Raw genomic sequence first — 20,806 nt, 5'->3', positions numbered from 1 at the left:
CTTTCAGAATAACCTGAAAGCACATGCGTGTTTCTAGACTTGAAGCATTTCTTTTTTTAATAGAGCTGGGCTGCGGGCGAGATTGTGCACAATTGTTAAAGTTTTCATGTTAATTGCAGGGTCCGTCATGAGCTGAAATTAACATGAAAACTTTAACAAATGCACACAATCACCGTGCAGCCCCGCTGTGTGTCCGCACTTCACACACGACACTGCACGCTCGGGGGGACAGAGTTACGCACACGCTCACCTTACAGGGAACAATGCCGATGAGTCAAGATCCTCTTGGACAACCAATTATTGAAAATGAAGCTGCAATACAATGAATGAGGTGGAAAGTGCAGTGCAAAAAGCAAGAAAGGAAAATATTGATTTGGAACAGTTAGTTGGACAAATGAACAACAAAAAACATAAATTTTTATGGAGGTAAAAGAGAAAGTAGAGCATGGATTCCTCCACAAGAAGAATGAATGTAAATGTTCATCATTTAAGCCAATACTAATATACAACAGTGGTCATGCTGGCACTGGGATAAGCTTTTTAGTCAAAGTTCCCACCGCTTACCTACATAGGACTATGGAAACAAATTTGTCATGTGTAGTAACAGCACCAACTGAATTAGCTACACGCATCATTAAAGGAATAACTTTACATTGACTACTTATGCTACCTGTTGAACATGACAGTGAAATCGAATACCAGAAGTTATCCGGTGAAGCCTGTCATGAAGTCTCAAAAGTACTGAAGAAATGGAAGCTTTTATCATCAATGAGGTGAGCATGGTCTCAAACTTAATGCTTGCCTCTGTACACTTGAGAATGCAACAGATTTCGAAAACAGAGTATGATAATGAGAAAAGCACTTAATTGCCTTTGGTGACCTACTGAAAGCATGAGAGGCAAACTCCGCTCCGCGGACAGAGTTAGTCGAGTTTTGCCACTCCACACTCCCTTTATGGTGCAAAGTATGGCAAAACTCTGATTCCGCAACATAGTGGAGATTTTTACCGTCACCCATCCAAGTTCTAGCTTGGCTCGATCACGCTGTAGGCCGTAGTGCTTCTCGCCTTTGCCAAGGAAACCGAGCACCAGCGGAGGGCAACCACTCCCGGTTCCACCATCATGTCACGTCACCTCCGGTGCAGGGCTCACTAGCTGTCATGGAAACAGTGAAGGGGAGTGGCGAGAAGAAAATGTGAGTGCTACCGACAGACATGTGACCGAGCCTCATACTGTGACTGCCACTGTTGGATCCTGAACTCTCTGTGACCTGAGGGACCCTCTGGTGCATCGTCAATGGACAGTAACAGAAAAGATAAGGATCCAGAACTTACTGCTGCCTCCTCTGAATCTCCGCACCAGAGCCTCCTAATGGACCTGGAATGGGATAGCATCCTCTCCTCAGCAGTGCCTGCATCGCTGGGGCATGAGACCTCAAAAGGCAGCCCAGATGAGCAGTACACTGTTATATTCAGAGACCCCAGTGTCTCTGGATTAGCAGCTTCCTCTATCCTCACTATTGCTATCCTTACTGCCCTTCTGCAGTACATGCTACAGGAGGAGCCGGTAACTCCACCAACTAACAGAACTCCACGAAGCGCTACAGAGTTTTTTTTCCTTCGCAGAGTTCCATGTAGCGTGGCTATGCGGACCCTGCTAAGGCCTAACCTACTGCAACTTACCACCGTCAGCCTGTTTTCAAGACACTTCTACATGATGTAACTCAAAGTTATTTGGGATGTATTGGCAATGTAAATGTTACAAACTGAACTTCCAATACAAGGAACTGTTTAGGAATATGCGCCAAGCATCTGACGTGGAATGCGGAAATTTTCTGAAGGAGATTAGAATAGGAGTTCTGACAAAGGAGGGGAAACCTTCCTTAGAAAGTCAACTTATCTAGAACTGTTTTCCCCTTACGAAAAAAGCACAGCTAAAGTTCAATTTCATATAAGAAGGAAAATCTATAGTCTGTTTAATGCCTACACTTCAGCAGTGCTCCCATTTTAACAAAGAATTACTTAAACTGGAGAAAGAAGAAATTTTGGAAATTACAGCAATTGACAAAATGGAATACCAGGAGGTGACAGTAGTAGAAAACTGCAAGCAAAATTGGATTAATTTGAGAAATCTGTATCGAGGACTGCAGGATTAGAAAAGTGTTTACGGGTTTGCAGAAACTGTAATTTTGTGGCGTAATTTCAATGTTGAGGAAGGATTCGTAAATGGTGCTATGGCTAAAATGTGATTGATTTAGTTAACTTTCCAAACAGGGATGAGGTTGAATACTTAGCCATACAATTTAATTAGATTGATGGCATGAAGCAGATTGGTAGATGTAGTGTATGTTGTTTGCTTGTAAAAGACATATGTCCGTCGGCAGGAGTTTCCAGTGTCTCAAGCATATGCTGTAACTATACATAAATCTCAAGGTTTAAGTGTAGACTCAGCTTTTATTAATATTGGTAGTACTGTATTTAAAGAAGATATATCATATGTTGCACTGGCTTGAATAAGAACATTTGTCCGTTTTTTTGGGGTCGATTTTGATGATAGGCAAGTTAGTGATGATGCAAATTGTGACAAAGAGTACAATCCTTTAAGATGTGAATATGCTGCTCATTTAGGTTAGTGTCCCATTTATGAAAAACAGATAATCTGTCCAAAGGGAAAGCTTACAAAGGAATCTACCGATATTGCTGAAAAGAAGGAAAAGAAGGAGGGTGTTAAGAAGAAAAACCTGGAGAATGAGGGAGACATTGTAGGTTACCAGTTTTCAAACACTTCCGGTGTCAACTGCAATTCAAATATTGTTCTCAATGTACTCTTCCATTTACCACATCTCGTACAGAAAGCACAAAAGAGTTTAGATTCTGCACTGTGTGGTTTGCTGCAACATTTACATAGTTATAGGACTGCAATACATTGTGCTTCAGGCATTCAAGATCTAGTAGGTATATGTAATGGATCAGTACAATTTACTCAGAATACTCAACAAGATTCACAGGAGTTTATAATGTTCATCCTTGGAGTTTTAGAAGAAGAAGAAATAAGTATTTATGACTTATTTGGACTGCGTTACACATGGAACGATGACTGTAAAGATTGTTCTTTTACATCTACCACTCAAATCAATTCTGATGATTTCTGTACTTAACACTACCAGATTCCAAATCTGTCCCTTTTAACATATTGATCACAGTGGATAATTAAAATATTACCTGCCCAAATTGTAGATCAGATGGTATGTCTACATTCCATATACGAAGAAGTGGAAAATACCTTTTATTAATGCTACAATAATGCAGACAAGATGGATCTAAATTGGAAATCAAAATTACGAACTTTAAAGCTGAACAAATATCAATTTCTAAAAGAACTTATACTACTTTGGCTATCATGAAGGACTTAATATAAATTCTGGATACTACACTGTCTATTTAAAGAGTGAAACTGGTTGGACGGAATGCATTGACAACAACTGTAAATTTAAACCAAAACTGCCTTTCAAACTACCAAATTCTTACCTTTTGTTTCTTCAACCAAAGCTCTCAGTAGGCTAACTTTTTAAAAAGTGGTGTACGGTATTTCTTCTACATGAATTGTCAGTGTTTAAGACATCATTCAGACTACCAGTGGTGATGTTTTCAAAAGAGTTGCCAAAATTCATGTGAGATTTATATCTGTTACTAGTATTGCAACACTTCTAATAGTAAAATAGTTATTGTAAGATATGTTTCTTTGGATTAGATCAGTAACTATAGGTAAAACAATTTGCTAAATAATTGTAGTGAGTGCAATGCATAGTGTCACTTATTTATAGTGACTTACTGTGTAGTTCTGGCTTTTTTTCTCCAATCTATATGATTGTTTTTTTCCCACTGTTCAACGAGGAATGTTTATACAGTGCATCTTTAATGGTGTACAAGTATGGAAGCTGAGCATATTAAAAAAGGGAAAATGAAATGCTTTACTATAATGTGATATACTGTTACAGTACAAGCAATATGTGCTGTTTTGTTTCTGGAAATTTGTAACTGTAACACTAACTTATAGTTATGTTATTTTTCATCAGTGCTTGGAGTGGTACATGTTTACATGTTTGAGCATACTCATTGTGCCACCCAAATACTTCTGCAATGTACCCCTCAAGAGGGTCTTCTTGCATAAAGACCACTTGATGTGCTTTGCCACAGCTTTCTTTTCGTTGGAGGGAATGGTGAAAACTCCCATGCAAATGACTGCCGATTTCTCTGGGGTTCTTCCTCTGAACATTTGTATTCAAAAAGGGTGGAAATAATTTCTAAAAACAAATCACCAAAATAAATTTCCCCAAAAAAGAGCAAGTGCTAAAAAAGAAGTTTTTTTACAATCTTTATGACTATTTTTTCCCCACTGTTCTAGGATAAATCTTTATACAGTGCATTGTTTATGGTGTACAAGAAATAACGCTGAGAACAGTAAAAAAGGGACAAAGAAATGCTTTACTATAATGTGAAACACTATTACAGCATACAAAATGTTTACTGTTTTGTTTATAGTATGGACGTATGCACGGCAGAAACTAAAAGTGTATTATGACATTTTGTAAAAAGTAATAAGAAATTATATGTATGTTCTTTTTCTTTTTAAACAGATGAATGATACCATCTATTGCAGTAAAGTAATTTCCTAAATACTTCTATCTGTGTAGGTCAAGAAACTTACATTGTGAAGCTGTACACCAAGGGAGACTCTCATACAACTACTGAGACAACCAGACACACACCGAAAAGCCACTCATATAACCATTTACTCACCCGAACAGGCGCTCACACACTGACTCAGTCACCCACGTAGTCAGTAACACACCAAAGCACTTACTAATAAAGGTTCCACCACATGCACTCACTTACCCATACAGATACTCACACACCTACTCACTTGCTCATACAGCTGCTAACACAGGCACTCACTCACCCATACATCCACCATATACCCACTCAGTCACTTGTACAATCACTAAGATATCCAGTCACGCTCCCATCTAAGCACTGACACACCCAATTTCTCAACCTTACAGTTACAAAGACTCCAAACTTACCCATATAGCCACTCATACACCCATTAAGTCCCCCATGCAATCACTGACACACCCAGTCACACTACCATGTAACCAGTGATACACACAATCACTCTCTGATACAGCTACAAACACACCCACTCACTCACCTATACAGACATTCATATACCCACTGACTCACCCTTATGCCCACTCATGCACCCTCTCATTTTCCATTTACAGTCACTCACACACCCACTTACTCACCAATAAAGCCACTCACATACCTATTCACATACCCACACACCCACTCACACATCCATACAGCCACTCATGGACCCATTCACTTACCAATACATCCACTCACACACCCATTCACAAACTTATGCATCCAGTCACACACCCAGTCACTCACACATACAGTCACTAATGCACCCACTCACTCACCCTTAGAGTTACTTACACACCTATTCATGTACCAATACAGCCACTTGCACACCCATTCATATACCCTTACACCCACTTGCACACTTACTCACTCACACATGCAGACAGTCATGCACCCACTCACTCACCCATATAGCCATTCATGCAGTCTATGCAGTCTCTCATTCACCATTTACAACCACTCACAACCACTCACTTACTCATACACCTACTCACACATCCACTCACTCACCCATACAACAACTCACATACCCACTCACTCACACATACAGCTCTTGACATATGCAGTTACTCTCCCAAACACCCTCTGACACATCCACTCACTCACCGATACAGCCACTCATACTCACTTTCACTCACCCGCACATCTACTTACACATCCACTCACTCCCTCATACTACTACTAAGACATGTATTTACTAACTCATACACACACCGACACACCCACTTATGTACCATAGAGCCACTGACACACCCACTCACTCACCCATACAGCCACTCACTCAACCACTTACACATCCATTTACTCACTCATGTACCCACTCACCCACTTTCATGGGTACTCACTCATACTTTTTGTTATACATACAGACACATACAGTTTATCTTTTGTAACCAAGAAAGGTGGTTCTAAAGAGAACCTTTGTTTTTTATTTTTCAGAAATGCTTTTTTGAGGTTTTTAACATTTTGTATTTTTTTGGTTTTTTGACAAATAAAATGGCAACTGGAAACATTTTTACATCAAAACTGGGGATACAAGGGTCATTTAAGAAAACAAAAATACACTTGTGGACTTTTGCTGCCTCCAGAACTGCAGCCACAGCCAACAGATTGCTCCCATGCAGTGAGGGCTTTCTTGCAGTCCAAACACAATGTACCAATTCTCTCCAGTTCAGGTGACTTCTTAGGGAGATGTTGCTAGACCTCAGATGTTATAGGGTTCCCAGGAGCAAATGGTGTCACACTTGAGGTGGATGGATCTCCTTCAGTACTCTCCTTCTGAGTTCTGGCCTACTGCTTGGAGTGGTATGTCTTTCAATGCATTAGAATGCTTGTTATGCCTCACAAATATGTCTTTGACATACCCCTGGAGAGAGTCTTCTCACATATAGAGCACTTGGCATGCTTTGCCATGACTGTCTTTTCCCCGGAGGGGGATGGTGTTAAACTTCCATGCAATTGATTGCCCCCTTGGGGGTTCCTCATCTGAAGAACTGTCTTTCACAGGCTGTGGCTGCTGATCTCCACTGCCACCAGATGCCATTTTATTTGGGAAGAATTTCCCCAAAAAACTCCAAAATGAATTTCCAAAAAGTTAAGAATCTCCCAAATCAGCACTGGAAGTCTAAAGAAATCGCGAATGCTGACATTCACAATTACGAGAAGTAGAATAAAACAGTGTTGAACCATAAAGTAACTTATGAAAATATCACTTTATATCTTACATTAGTAAACTGCTGATCGCAAACATTAAGTACAATATGTGTTTATAGACTTTCTAAAAATCACGCAGATTTCACGAATAACCGCGGTAGCAGGATATACATATCACAACTTTTCACAAATAATTTTTAAAAAGCCTTTTGGAAGCACCTGTTTCTTGATGTCAGAGAAAATGATGCTGCATTCTTGATGCCCAAAAAAATGACGACATCTCTTCCAAACAAAGAAGCACTTAATTCGTATAGTTAGGAGAAAGTACTCTTGGCATTAGAGATTCACCTCTTTGTAGTCTTGTTGTCTTTTCTATATGAGGATTCATGTTATCATGGATTTTTGAATGAAGACACTTGAGGAGCAATCACATTGCCGAAACGCAAAGAAGGCCACTGGAGACATTTCCTTGTTATCCATTATGGAGCTATACTGTAGAATACACACCTGTCATTTACCCAACAAGGAAGCACTTGCTAATTAGCCAATAGAAACTACTTCACTTGAGATGTCATCAGTGATGTCATGAGTGATGTAATATATGATGTCATAAGCAGTGAATAGCGGGGGCATAAGTTATAGTTGGCTCAGGGAACTATAACTGCTGAATTTCAATGGTTTAGTACGAGTGAAATCTGAGCCTAACTATAACGTTCCTGTAACCCTTCTCTTTTCCAGTCAATATGCATATATATATATATATATATATATATATATATATATATATGTATCCTACTGGTGGTCACCAGTAGGTAGTTATAGTTAGGACCTAGTTTCCATAGGGAAAAACATTTTTTGTTTTTCTAATGTCTTTGGCGCCGTTTGATGAATCTTTGCAAAATTTCAAAACTAATGCTCCGCTCAGGACAGCTCCTGTCATGAACGTTTTGGGGTGATTCGTCACATATTTTGCAATTACTTAGATCTTTTTGTTTAGCCACATGCAGCTGCTGAGGCACAGTAGGTTTCCAGTGTCCATTCTTTGTCAACTGGTAACAAGTAGCATATAGGGGGCTGACAATGGCGGCCGCGCTATGTGATCAAGGTGGGTGTGTCCACCGCAACACGTCATTCCATCTGACGATTATGTCTGCCTAAATAAACATTACCTATTAGGATTTCCTGTTGCCGGTGCCTGCTTTCGTGTCAAGGAGTGGCAGGACTTGCTTTAACACACATATATATATATTCAGCACAAACAATTCTGAGATACCATTTCTTAAGCATTAAAAATAATAAATTGAGTCTTCTTTTTTATTCCTTTTTAGACGTTTATTCTCATTTTCGTTTGTAGTCAGAATTACTTTGGAGTGTCACAGAAATGCCAACACGTGTTTCGCGCTCACTGCGCTTCTTCAGGGCTGTCATACAAACAAAATTGAAACACTTTAGAATCACAAACACAATAGTATAACTTCCTATACCTATACATAAGCACTCTACTACTATGATATTGGTCGGATTTTAATCTCTTAATAGCCAATATATATACGTTCATTAAATCAACATGTCCAACCAGAAAAACAACATTCTTAACAATATTTCATTAACAAAGTTCTCATCACTTGTTTTTACAGTATCTCAAACCTCCTAGAGGGAGGGGTTGCAATTAATACAAAAGTACTTAGTTGGTATATCCCTTCTATTTTTACTCAAAATTAAACATCACAATTCATATTTTTATTTGGGCACGTATTTACCTCTAATCTGTAGATTTCCCCACATCTTGATAAATATATTTATTTAGAATAAAGTCCTCAGTGAATTTGTTGAATCTCCTTACTGAATATAGGTTCCTAAAACAACAGTTATTAATTTTATTTTGTATTTGTTTTGTTAATGATTTTGATCATTCACTATCTATATTTAACATATATCCTCACCTTGCTAATAAAGAGTGTAGATATTTTCCTCAACATTTACAGATCCTCATGATATGTGTTAATTCAGAACCAATCTTATATCTAGCGCTCCATGATAAGATCTGCATCAAGAAAACAGAAGAGAAAACCTAACTATTTGTTTAATATTTGTCACATGTTTTTATGTTTTTATCTGCAACATTTAAAATTTACCCATGCATATTGCAAACTGTCTCCCAACATGAAAATTACTAGTTTTCAAAATATAAGAATTGTGCCCTAATAGTCTTTTTATCCCCTTTATTCTTTAAGTTCAGGCAGAAATTAAGAAATAAATATTCTGAAATAGGTTCTAGCAAATTCAAGGCCCTAGTTCTAAAGTCATCTTCTTACCGCTCGGCATATCCGCGTCCGTTCGACCGTTTCTCCAAAAAAGGTGCGAGTACTGCACAGCTGCTAACTTGTGCTTTATATACCCCGCCCCTACCTAGTTTCTCTCGGATATGGCGGGAAATTTAATTAGTAGCTTTCGCCATTGAAAAATACCTTCGTATTAGTAGTTTAGTAAAGCGTTGTATCAGCTATTTCAAGGTTATCATAATACAATTTAAAATATCTCATCTGTCTGTTGTAATGAGATTCATAAATAATAAGTGTACATAAACAAAAATAAATAAAAATTACTAAATAGCACATTATTTGTATGTGCAGATATTTCCTTGCTTACATCGGGATCGAACCCCCGAAGCTCAGTCAATATTACATTAGCTTCACGTTTCAACATACTGAGCTATCACTATTGACAATTCAAGCAGGTTCGCAGGAGAGTTTATACTCCTTTACTTATGCAGAATAATAAAAAGTTGGCTATAGCCTTTTTAGTTTTTCTACATCTAGCCTGTCACAATAACAATAGTGTTTTAGCATAGATCCTAAGTACAGAAGCCTGTACTATAAAATTGATCCTAATCCAAAATGAGAAGTTTTATAAAGCATCTTTATTTTTTGAAACTTTTCCAATCCCTAGTCAGAATCGAACCCCTGTTATCACTTCATTGTCACTTGTGCTGACTCTTACGTTGGGCTATCTCATTCCTCCCGTTTGAGTCATTGATTTCAGAACTACTATTTCATGTGTCATATCTATTAACACAAAGTTTTCCTAGTTACAATATGAAATAAATTACTGATCTCAGTTCTTAATAAGGAGATTATAGTAGATAGATGGTTTTGTTTAAATATTTTCTAGTCATACTACGCCTCGTGTGTCCTGTAGATGTAGCTTGTGCATTCTTCAAAATTGCATGTTCGAATAAAATATTTAATATTTGAACTAGTTGTATCCTAAATTTGATTATTATAGATCAGTCAGTTTAATTCTGGCATTGTGCCCTGATAACTAGTACATCTATATAGCTTTATTTATAATTACTATCATTAAGATGCTGTGCAGTAATCACCCTCTCATATATAGTTAATTATTTAGGAGTGAGAGAAAAAAATCTCATACACATAAAAAGGCTAAATTTTAATGAATATACTAGTGTGTTGGGTATTAGCCCCAAAGTGTATATATTTCCCGATCCAGGTTGAGCCCGTGTTGTACTACCTGTAGTTTATTTATCCAATAGGTTTCTCTAGATCTAAGTTTTGCTTCTAAATTTCCTCCCCTTCTATCTAGATTAACTTGTTCTATTCCCATGAACTGGATATTCCCTATTTCAGTCAGTTCATGTTTTTCTTTGAAATGTTCTGCCATGGAGTACTTGGGATCACAGTTTTTGATTGCTCTCAAATGTTCCATCCATCGAATCTTAAGTTTCCTCATGGAAGAACCCACATATATTTTACGACAAACACATGTCATTGTGTATACACAGTGACATATATTGCAATTAATAAAGGAATTGATTTTATATGTGTTCTTACGTGTATGGTCCTGAAATGTCTGAGCTTTATCTACAACATATTTGCAATAGATACAGTGATTGCATCTGTAACATCCTGATGATAGTACATTTCGTGTCCTTGTCTGTTGTTCCTTACCCTTGCTCGACACTTCATATGCGCATGTATCACTAGGACTTAGTAGATTTCTTAGAGTTGGTGCTTTCTTCTAAACCATTTTGGGTTTCTTACCTAGAAATTGTGCAATTTCATTATCAAAAGTTAGTATATCCCAATATGTACAGAGTGACTTGAAAACCCTGTTATTTCCTTCGCTATATGTGGTAATGTATCTAATCACCTCTTTGTTGTTCTCACTACATTGAGGTCTGTCATTCAGTAATTCATCTCTTGAAACTGAGCTTTCATTCTGGCCTTATCTACATTTACTTTGTCATATCCTCTCCTCAAAAATCTCTCAGTTATATCTTTGCTCACAATCTGATATTCCATATCCTCACTACAATTTCTTTTGGCTCTTAGAAATTCCCCATACGGAATATTATCTATCTGCCTTTTTAAGTGTCCTGATTTGGCATGTGGTATTGAATTGGTTGATGTTAACTTCCGAAAGAGTTTTGACTATATATGTCCCTGTGTGACATATATTTCCACATCTAAGAAGACAATAGTTTCTGTACTGTTTTCTAAAGTAAGAGTTATATTGTGAGAGTTAGTGTTTAAATGATTATGAAAGAGTTTCAATTTATCTTCACTTCCTTTCCAAATCATATATATATATATATATATACATATATATATATATATATATATATATATATATATATATATATATATATATATATATATATATATAACCTACTGGCGGTCGCCAGTAGGTAGTTATAGTTAGGACCAAGTTTCCATAGGAAGAGCATTTTTTGTTTTACTCATAACTTTGGCGTTGTTGCATGAATCTTCATGAAATTTTCCAAACTAATTATTTGTTCATATCAGCTCCTACGTTGAAAGTTTGGGGGTGATTCATCAAGGGGGGGCCGAGAAGAAAGGGGGTCCCAAAACGTGTTTTCTCCATGTAATTTCCATAGGAAACTTTAGACAAGGCTACAGGTCGAACGGGTGAACGGTATTACCCCAAATTTGGCAGGGAGAAGGGTCTTGGTTTAGAAAGAACGCTTTTGTTTATTTGGTGTCAATCCATTCAGTAGTTTTGGAGAAATATCTAAATTTGCAGATATCGATATTTGGGATTTCTGCCATCTGATTGGCTGAGTCATTTTGAGCACGAGCTTGCTGTTTATTGGCTGCGAGCTGTTGCAACTAGGAAGTGTTGGCAGTCATTTTGTGATTCCGTTGAAACGAGTAAGGGGAAAAACGGGCAAAAAGAGTAAGAAACTGTAACCTCTGTGGGGAGTGTGAAGCGAAGTAGTCACTCCTACCGGTCTGAAAGTGCGGTGTTGCTCAGCGTGACATGGTGCTGAGATGAGATGCTGCTACACTCGGGTATGAAACCGAGAGCCTAAACCGTGAGCTCATTGCTGTAAAGTGATGTGCTCTGGTTTTTGTAGCATACCTGTGCAAGTAGTGTTAGTAGGCGTTTATGCCATTCAGGGAGTGGGAAGCGAACTGCTGACCTCTACCATGCATTTATACTATACCGGAAGTGGGAAGCGAAGTACTCACGCCTACCGGTGTGAAGACTCGGGGATCAAACTGAGCTGATTGCTGTAAAGTGATGGGCTCTGGGCGCTGTAGCATACTGGCTGCTGTAGTATAACTGTAAGTAGTGGTAGTATGCGTTTATACTATACAGGGAGTGGGAAGCAAACTGCTCACCCTTACTGGTCTGAAGACTCGGGGATTAAACCGTGAGCTCATTGCTGGAAAGTGATGTGCTCTGGGCGCTGTAGCATACCTGTGGAAATAGTGCTAGTTTGTGTTTATACAATACAGGGAGTGGGAAGCGAACTACTCACCCCTACCGGTCTCGAGACTCGTGGATGAAACCATAAGCTCATTGCTATAAAGTCATGTGATCTGTGTAGTATTCCAATGTAAGTCATAGAAGAATGTTAGTATGTAATGCTACTAGAATGCAAATATGTAATTTAAAAATGTAGGGCTGTCATGAGGGGAATCTTGGGGAGATTGTACACGGTGCTGGAGAAAACGGTTGCCTTGCTGTCTGCTGCTGTTGGTGGCTGTTTAAGCTGTCTTCTTTTCCTGCAATAAATCTACTTATTGGATCCACTGCTGTCTTCCTCTTCACTACATAAATTTGGCGACGAGCGGGAGAAGGTAAAAAGAAGGCAGCACTCACCAATATTTTGAGCTTCCTTGCGTTCTGCTGAAGATCAGTTTTCTTCGTGAAGCTGTTTCTACTCATCCCAGGGTCGTCGGCTCATCGAACTATGTAATCCGACCTCTGGTAGGATTTAAATGTTTGGATTTTGGGCTTCCTCTGCCTCTTCACTATACTCTGGTCGCTGTGCAACACGTGTGCAAGTAGTGTTAGTATGCGTTTATACTAATTCTGTAGTTATACAGTAACCAATGCATCATGGCCCTATGGAGTGCCACCTCCCAGGCGCAAATCATACTATGTCCCGGGGTGTGCATCTGCGGGACATTTATGTTTGCTATTACAGGGCGGGAGCATTGCTTGCACCCTGTGATAGTAAATTCTTGTTTGCCTCATTGAAGCGAGAGGAGGAAAACCTCGTATCGCTGCAATAAAGCGGATCCGGATGGTAAAAATGGAAGAAAGAAAATGAAGCGGGGTCTCACCCGTTCATTCAGATGAGCCCCCTGGTGGGTAATGTTCCGGGGCCAATCCTATTATTATATTGCGGGGTCTCTGCAGCACTGGAGACCTTAATCTCACATGTAAATTAGGCGTGGGAGGCCACAGAGACGTTTCGCAGTCTAGGGGATCGCCACCTTCCCGTGTATTGTTTATTAATTGTTCGGGGGTTTCGAGGCCAACTCAAGACTGGGGATCGCCACCCTCCAGGACTTTACTTAAATATGCAGGGTGGGCGTCGCCAGTTCCTGAAGCCTCGGTGGCCCTAGGCAGTGCCTTATTGGTTCTGTAATCACACGGGCAGTACTCATGGTGTTATAAAGTGATACACTCATAGAACCCTTGTAGTTGTAGGCTTCACTTACGTAATAGTCTGTTGACTATATTTGGTAGGTGCACCGCAAAATTACAAATGTTTTCCCTCAACCTCCTATCAACCACGATTTTCACAATGAACTACAGATAAGTGTTGTCAGAAAAAGAAGACCCATACACTCACTTATTTATTCGTAACTTTTATTAAAACACAAATAAATGGAAACACAACTCTATTCGAACAAACAACAGTAAAACATGAAATAAGTGGGTGGGACTACTCCAGAAGCAGCGTACAAAACCTGCAAGAAAAAAAGAAACATAAGTAAGTGTGCCATGTCCAAGAGAAAAAGAAAGGTAGTCAGAATGAAAGGAAGAAAGTGAGAATGGGACAGAGAGCAAGTGGGTGGAAGGGAAAAGGAGAGGGAGAGTCAAAAGAACAGCGTGAGGAGGAGACAGAGCGTCGGCCTACTGCACCCAGTCCTCCCTGTTCACCTCCCGTCACCCGTGTGTCTGGGACGCTGGGGTCCGCAAGAAAGAGTGCGGTCCAGCAAGTCTTTAAAATGAAACACAGATATGAATGAGGCCAGAGATTACATTATTATGTATGGCAACATTGCTTGCCTGCACCTGTGCCCCCAGGCTGCTGCACCCCAGCTCCTTCCCCTGCACTGTGCTCAACTGCAGCTCCTGTGCACCGAGGCTTCATTGCTCACCTGCCACCACCGGTGTGTCCAACGATGTGCCGGTGCGAGCTCCGACTCCGGGGTGCCTCTCAGGAAGGCACAGCAGGCCTCTGGTCTGGGTGTCTTGATACCACGATGGAAGGCGTCAGAATGCCCAAGGCCTCATCATGGGCAGAGCATCCGCTCCGCCGATTTTGGTGCCACTAACTCAGTGTCTGAAAAGGGAGAAATAATATAATGCTGGAAATGTCTTGAGGTAAATGAAGGTTTATTTCAAGCTTAATAGAGAACACCAGTTGAGTGCATCCTTCCTTCTTGAAGTACGATCTATCAACTGTTAGTGGTAATCGTGGTTCAAAGAGGTGTTGGAGTGTATGAGAATACACAAGGTTAAATAATATGTTATGCCAACGTTCCCATACAAAGGAACAGAGCGCATGCTAGAAGCATAATGTGCGTGTGTAATGCAGAGGCGCAAGCCTGCGTGCATGTACACTTAGTAATCAGCTCACTACAGTGCCCCAAAAGCCAACGCCACATGTCTGTAGGGCAGCGCTGGCCGCTGGCTCAAGCCTACAGTACGGTCCAGCAGGTCCTTAAAATGAGACAGAGATGTGACTGAATGAGGTCAGAGATCACCTCATTACGCACATCAACATCGCTTGTTAGCACCTGCGCCCCCAGGCTGATACACCCCATCTCTCTCTCGCAACACCACGCTCAATTGCAGCCCCTGTGAACCCAGGTCCCACTGCTCACCTGCTGTCATTGTTGTGTGTCCAAACACGATGGCCAGCAGGGTTCAAAATTCAGATGGAGTTTTGATTGCGAGGATGGTGTACACCTCATGGATCCCTTTTTTAATGCGCCTTGTGATATGCGAGGTGGATGCGGCCATATCACCTGAGGCAGTGTGGAAGAACTGGGACATGTGGCGTGGTCGTTATCTTATTTATACGTACGCAAAGTGGGCTGAGCTTGCGTACGCTAGGCCAGCGTAGGGGTGTGAATAATTATACCGGGGACCTGGGCGGAGTTCAGTTCCTGCCTGGGGAGTAAGTGTACTTATGTGTGTGTCCCTGTTGCAGTTTTGACGTCGCACAATCCGCAATTTACATTAATGTAGCATGTACCAGGAGGGCGGCAACTATCTCTAATGAGATGCTGTCCGAAAACATTGAATGGACAACATCACATGTTGTTGTTAAGCTTGTGGATATGCGCAGACACACATGTCAATGGTGTGCGGTATTATTGACAGTGTTGCTATCGCGAAGCGCACACATGTGAATGTGCTCGGATGGAGGGAGGATCAGCAGTGAGGCTACATCATACATAGTGATAACGCTCATTACAGTCAAGCAATGCATGTCAAACGTGAATCTGAAAGTCTCACACATGACACACTACTATACTTTTAAAGCCTGACAACAGAGCATACTGCAACACAAATCTACACATTACTCTTTACTGTTTGTCACATGTGATCTAGGATGTGCACCCTGACCATGGCTGATGATACCCCTTCGAGCCACCAATACCCAGGCCGAAAGGCAGCACAATAATGCACACACACACCAGGGGCATCGTGTAACACACATTTGTTTTTTGAAGTAACGTTTCAAATGCATGGATATCACACGTGGAAGGCTACTGTACAGAGCATGAATATTGATCAAGAAGATCGTTGCATGTTGTGTGTACTATAAGATATGTGTTCACAGCAAAAAACTTTTCAAAAAATCTCTCTAAGCAGAAGAGGTGTCTCTCATCAAACGCTGTAGAGAGAATGACTAAAATGGGTGGGGTCCTCCAACTGTTACAATGGGAAATGTTATGAGCCAATCAAATGCTTTTTTTAAGGTCACATGGCAATCGCGCACCGAGCGCGCAAGGAGGCCGCACCCGACGCAAATGTGAGAAAATATATTTACCATAATATAAGTTTATTACAGTTAGAAATATATAAATGTTTAAATATTTTAGATTATCACTTGCACTCAAATACACTTTAAACTTATTTAGATATAGTTTTGAGATATAAAAAAAATGAGGAAATGGCATACCCGGCACGACACCATACGTCTATCATGTTATGTTATGTTATGTTATGTTAGAACTATATTTCTTGAGCGCACGGCTACCCAGAACGGGTGTCCCGGCGCTTTGGCAGAGAGTCCTGAACACAACCAAGAAAAACCCAGCGGCAGAAACACTGTAGGCCCACTGGTTAGGCGGAGAAGAGGAGCGTCTTGAGCTCCTTTCTAAAGGCCAGAAGATTGTTAGCCTTGCGGAGTGACAGAGGGAGCTCATTCCACAAACTGGCCGCCATAAACTGGAAAGACCGGCCTCCCATCCGCACGCGTTTGATCACTGGTACCTCCACTTTAGCCAGGTCAGCAGATCTCAAACTCCTCCGGGGAACGTAGAGAGCAATCCGCTTCCTGAGGTAAGCTGGGCCAATGCAGTGGAGGGCTTTAAACGCCAACGTGAGGACCTTGAAACTAATTCTGCTAGGGATAGACAGCCAGTGCAGCCTACCGCGCAGTAGAGAGGCACTGGCTCTCCGTGGAAGGCCAAAGATGGCTCTGGCCGCCGAGTTTTGGACAACTTGCAGTCTGGATACCAGATATTTAGGCAGACCAGAGAAAAGTGCGTTAGCGTAGTCTAAACGCGAGCCCACAAGTGCTTGCACGATGTTCTTGCGATATTGAAGGGAGAGCAGTGGGAGAAATTTCCTCACCATCTTCAAGATACCGAAACATTTCCCCACCAGGCCCGTGATGTGGGGACGAAAGGAAAGACTGTCGTCAAATACCACACCCAGATTTTTTACTTGGGCAGATGGTTTCTCAGGGGGGAACATGTCGGAAGGCCACCACGATTTCCAGCCAGGGTCCTCAGCACAGCCAAAAAAGAGCAACTCGGACTTATCCGAGTTACATTTCAGGTTCTGGTGCTGAAACCATGCAAAAACAGCACTCAGGCAGTCTCTGATTCTGTCGCCATTAAAAACCTCTCCCTTCCTGCAGGTAAACAGGAGCTGGGTGTCATCAGCGTATGAGATGACCCGGGCTCCAAATGCCTCCGCGACCTTCGCCAAAGGGGCCACATAAATGTTAAATATGGTGGGGCTCAGGATGGATCCTTGAGGCACCCCCACCTCTAGTGAAGGCATTTCCGCGGAGAACGGAGGAGCCCAGATCACCTGCCGACGGTCCGTTAAGAAAGATTGAAACCAGTCCAACACCGTCCCCCGCAGACCTACCTCCCTGAGTCTTAGGAGGAGGCCGGCGTGTGGGACGGTGTCGAATGCCGCCGACAGGTCCAGCAGGACCAACATAGCCTTTCCCCCAAGATCAAGCGTTTCCCTGATGGCGTCGGTCACCTCCACAAGAGCTGTCTCCGTACTGTAATTGGCACGGAAACCAGATTGGGAGTCATGCAGCAGTTTGTTATTCTCTATAAAGGTGGTAAGAGTATGCTGAACATGTTTCTCCGCCACCTTCGCCAGAGCAGGGAGGAGGGAGATTGGTCTATAGTTGGCCCACTGTAAGGGGTCGAGCAGAGGTTTCTTAATGAGCGGGAGAATAAGAGCATGCTTCCATTCTTTAGGGACCACTCCAGAACTCAGAGACATGTTGAGCAAGGGGTTCAGCAAGTTGTTAATAGCTGGTGCCACCGAGCTCAGGCATTTAGCCGGACACGCATCCAAGGGGGATCCAGATTTCAACCGGGAAAGCAGCTCCAGAGAGGACTCGCAGGATAGCGGGGGGAACGTCGAAAGAGTGGGCGCCAGCTCGGCTGCAGCGAATGGAAGGACCTTCAGATCACTTTCCACAGCTGCAGCCACTTCCAGGGACCCCACCCGATCGAAAGAGTCCTGAATCCTACGGATCTTGTCCACAAAGAAGTCAGCAAGCTGCTTGATCCACTCCTCAGTATGGGAGTGAACCCTAGCGGCCGCCACCGGCTCTACGAATTCCTTCACAATTCGGAATAGTTCCCGGCTCGTGTTATCAGCCTGGTCTATTCTATGCTCGAAGTAGATCTTTTTAGCTTCGGCAATCTGTCTGTGATAGGATTTTATCGCACCCCTGTACTTCAGTTTCTCCTCAGGCGCATATCTGCGCCGCCAGAGCCTTTCAGATCTTTTGCAGTCCTGGCGCGCTTTCCGCAGAGTAGCGGTGAACCAAGGAGCGGAATCCTGGCAGGGGGCTGTCCTGACCGGTTTCCGAGGGGCAAGCTCCTCGAATCTTGTCCGAAGCCAGTCCTGGACTAGCGGCAGGTCGACTTCTAGGTTCCCAGTCGTAATGCAAGGATGTGCATGGAGTGCGTCAGCGAGCATGTCAGCTGACACCAGGTGAAAGGCTCTAGCTTGACGAGACCCGTCCTTATGAGCTCTTTGACTCGTCTGGTGCTCAGCTAACAACACGAAATTAATTAAATAATGGTCGGACCATAGAACCGGCAAAGGGGAGGACACCTTAATTGGCACAGTGGAAAAGATTAAATCCAACGTATGCCCTTTCACGTGCGTTGGACTATCGATGAAAGAGGTCAGTCCGAGCATCTCGGTAATGTCCCGTAATTTAGATGCATCGGCGTCAGTTGTCGAATCCATGTGCAGATTTAAGTCGCCCAGCAGTACGCAGTGTGCCGAGCGCACACAGGGTACTGACAGTGCCACCTGTAAATCCTGTAAATCATGTAATACATGGCCTGGCAGCGTGCACTCGTCGCATACGGAACGCGCAGCCGGCGCGACCCCATGGTATATGATGTAACGCGCGGCTTGGTACCGCGCACCCGTCGCATACCAAACTAGCAGCTGGCGTGACCTTTTACGTATATGTTAGGCAGGACGTGGTGCCACGAAGCCGTTCGGATACGAAATTCGCATCCTTTAAGAGTTTAGCAATATGGCGGATAGGATTCGCGTGCTGATGGAGCTTGGTACACTACCGGTACGGGAGTCCAGTTTTCTCTAAAAAAAAAAAAAAAAGATATACATACTTTTTTTTGAACATATATAAAAAATTACATAATTTTTTTAAATTAAAAAAAAGGACAATAGAGTTCCAAAATATTACAAAAAAACCTGAAAAAATATAGGTTTTGTAAATATTAAAATATGAAATTAACATTTAAAAAACCTTTGAAATTCACTGAAAAAACCATAGGTTTTACAGACATTATAGTTAGGAATTAGCATTTAAAAAACCTTAGAAATTCACAGAAAAAAACATAGGTTTCAGGGACGTTATAGTTAGTTGGACATTTGACTCATATAAAACCAGAGAAATTTGCCTGTTATAGTTAGTTGAGCTAACTATAACGCGTGCGCCCACAATGCACTGGTGATGACGTCACATATTACATCACACATGACATGGTCAGTGACATTTGTCGGTTTGGGGTTGTCGGTGAGACCAGGGGGGAAAACATCGTTTACATCGCATTCAGTACACCGTGATGCTGTTACATCGCGGTCGTTACAACGAACGCGATCTAACCACGCGATGCCATTACAACGCAAGTCTTTACATCGACTTGCGCTAGATGGCGTGCTAACATTACAAATAGTGTAGTTTACTATCCCAACACCTTCCCTACTGTTAAGTGGACTGGAGTTGGAATAGTAAATTACGCTTTTCTAATGTTAGCACGCCATCTAGCGCAAGTCAATGTAAAGACTTGCGTTGGAATGGCATAGCGTAGTAACATTGCAGTCGTTGTAATGACCGCGATGTAACTGCACGCGTTGTAATGACTCGCGTTGTTACGTCATACATTTGACCAGGGTTGCGGTGCGAAGTGATGCGGTGCTCGTCGCGGTGCTGGTAGGTCACGATGCAAGCAGCAGCCTCATCATTGCTGAAGCTCTGTTGTCGGCTGACAAACTCGAGTCAATGGTGCCGGCGTCGGTAGGCGAAGGCTGCCGTGCGGGATGAGGGCGGTGCATCATGTAACTTTACGAGCGGTGCCTTCGAACCACGGTGCACGCAGCGGTGTCAATTTCGGCATGGAGCAGCATCATCAGGGATACCAAGGCGGTGTCGTGAAGCGAGGCGATGCGAACTGCGGAGCCCACAGGTCGCTGGGCAAGCAGCAGCTCGGTGACGGCATCAGCAGGCATCATCGGTGAGACCAGGGTCGCGGTGCGGCATTGTGGCGATGCCCTCTGAGGTGACTTCAGGACACAGAGTCGGCAGTAGCATCGGCAGCTGCGGCGTAGATGGCGTCGGATTGCTTTTTCTAATGTTGCAGCACAAAACACACAGTCCCCAGTGCGGAGGGCAGAAGAACT

This window comes from Triturus cristatus, chromosome 2_2 (genome assembly GCF_964204655.1).
Source record: "Triturus cristatus chromosome 2_2, aTriCri1.1, whole genome shotgun sequence".
NCBI lineage: Eukaryota > Metazoa > Chordata > Amphibia > Caudata > Salamandridae > Triturus > Triturus cristatus.
The sequence above is the reverse complement of the archived record's forward strand: the minus strand, read 5'-3'. Positions refer to the sequence as shown.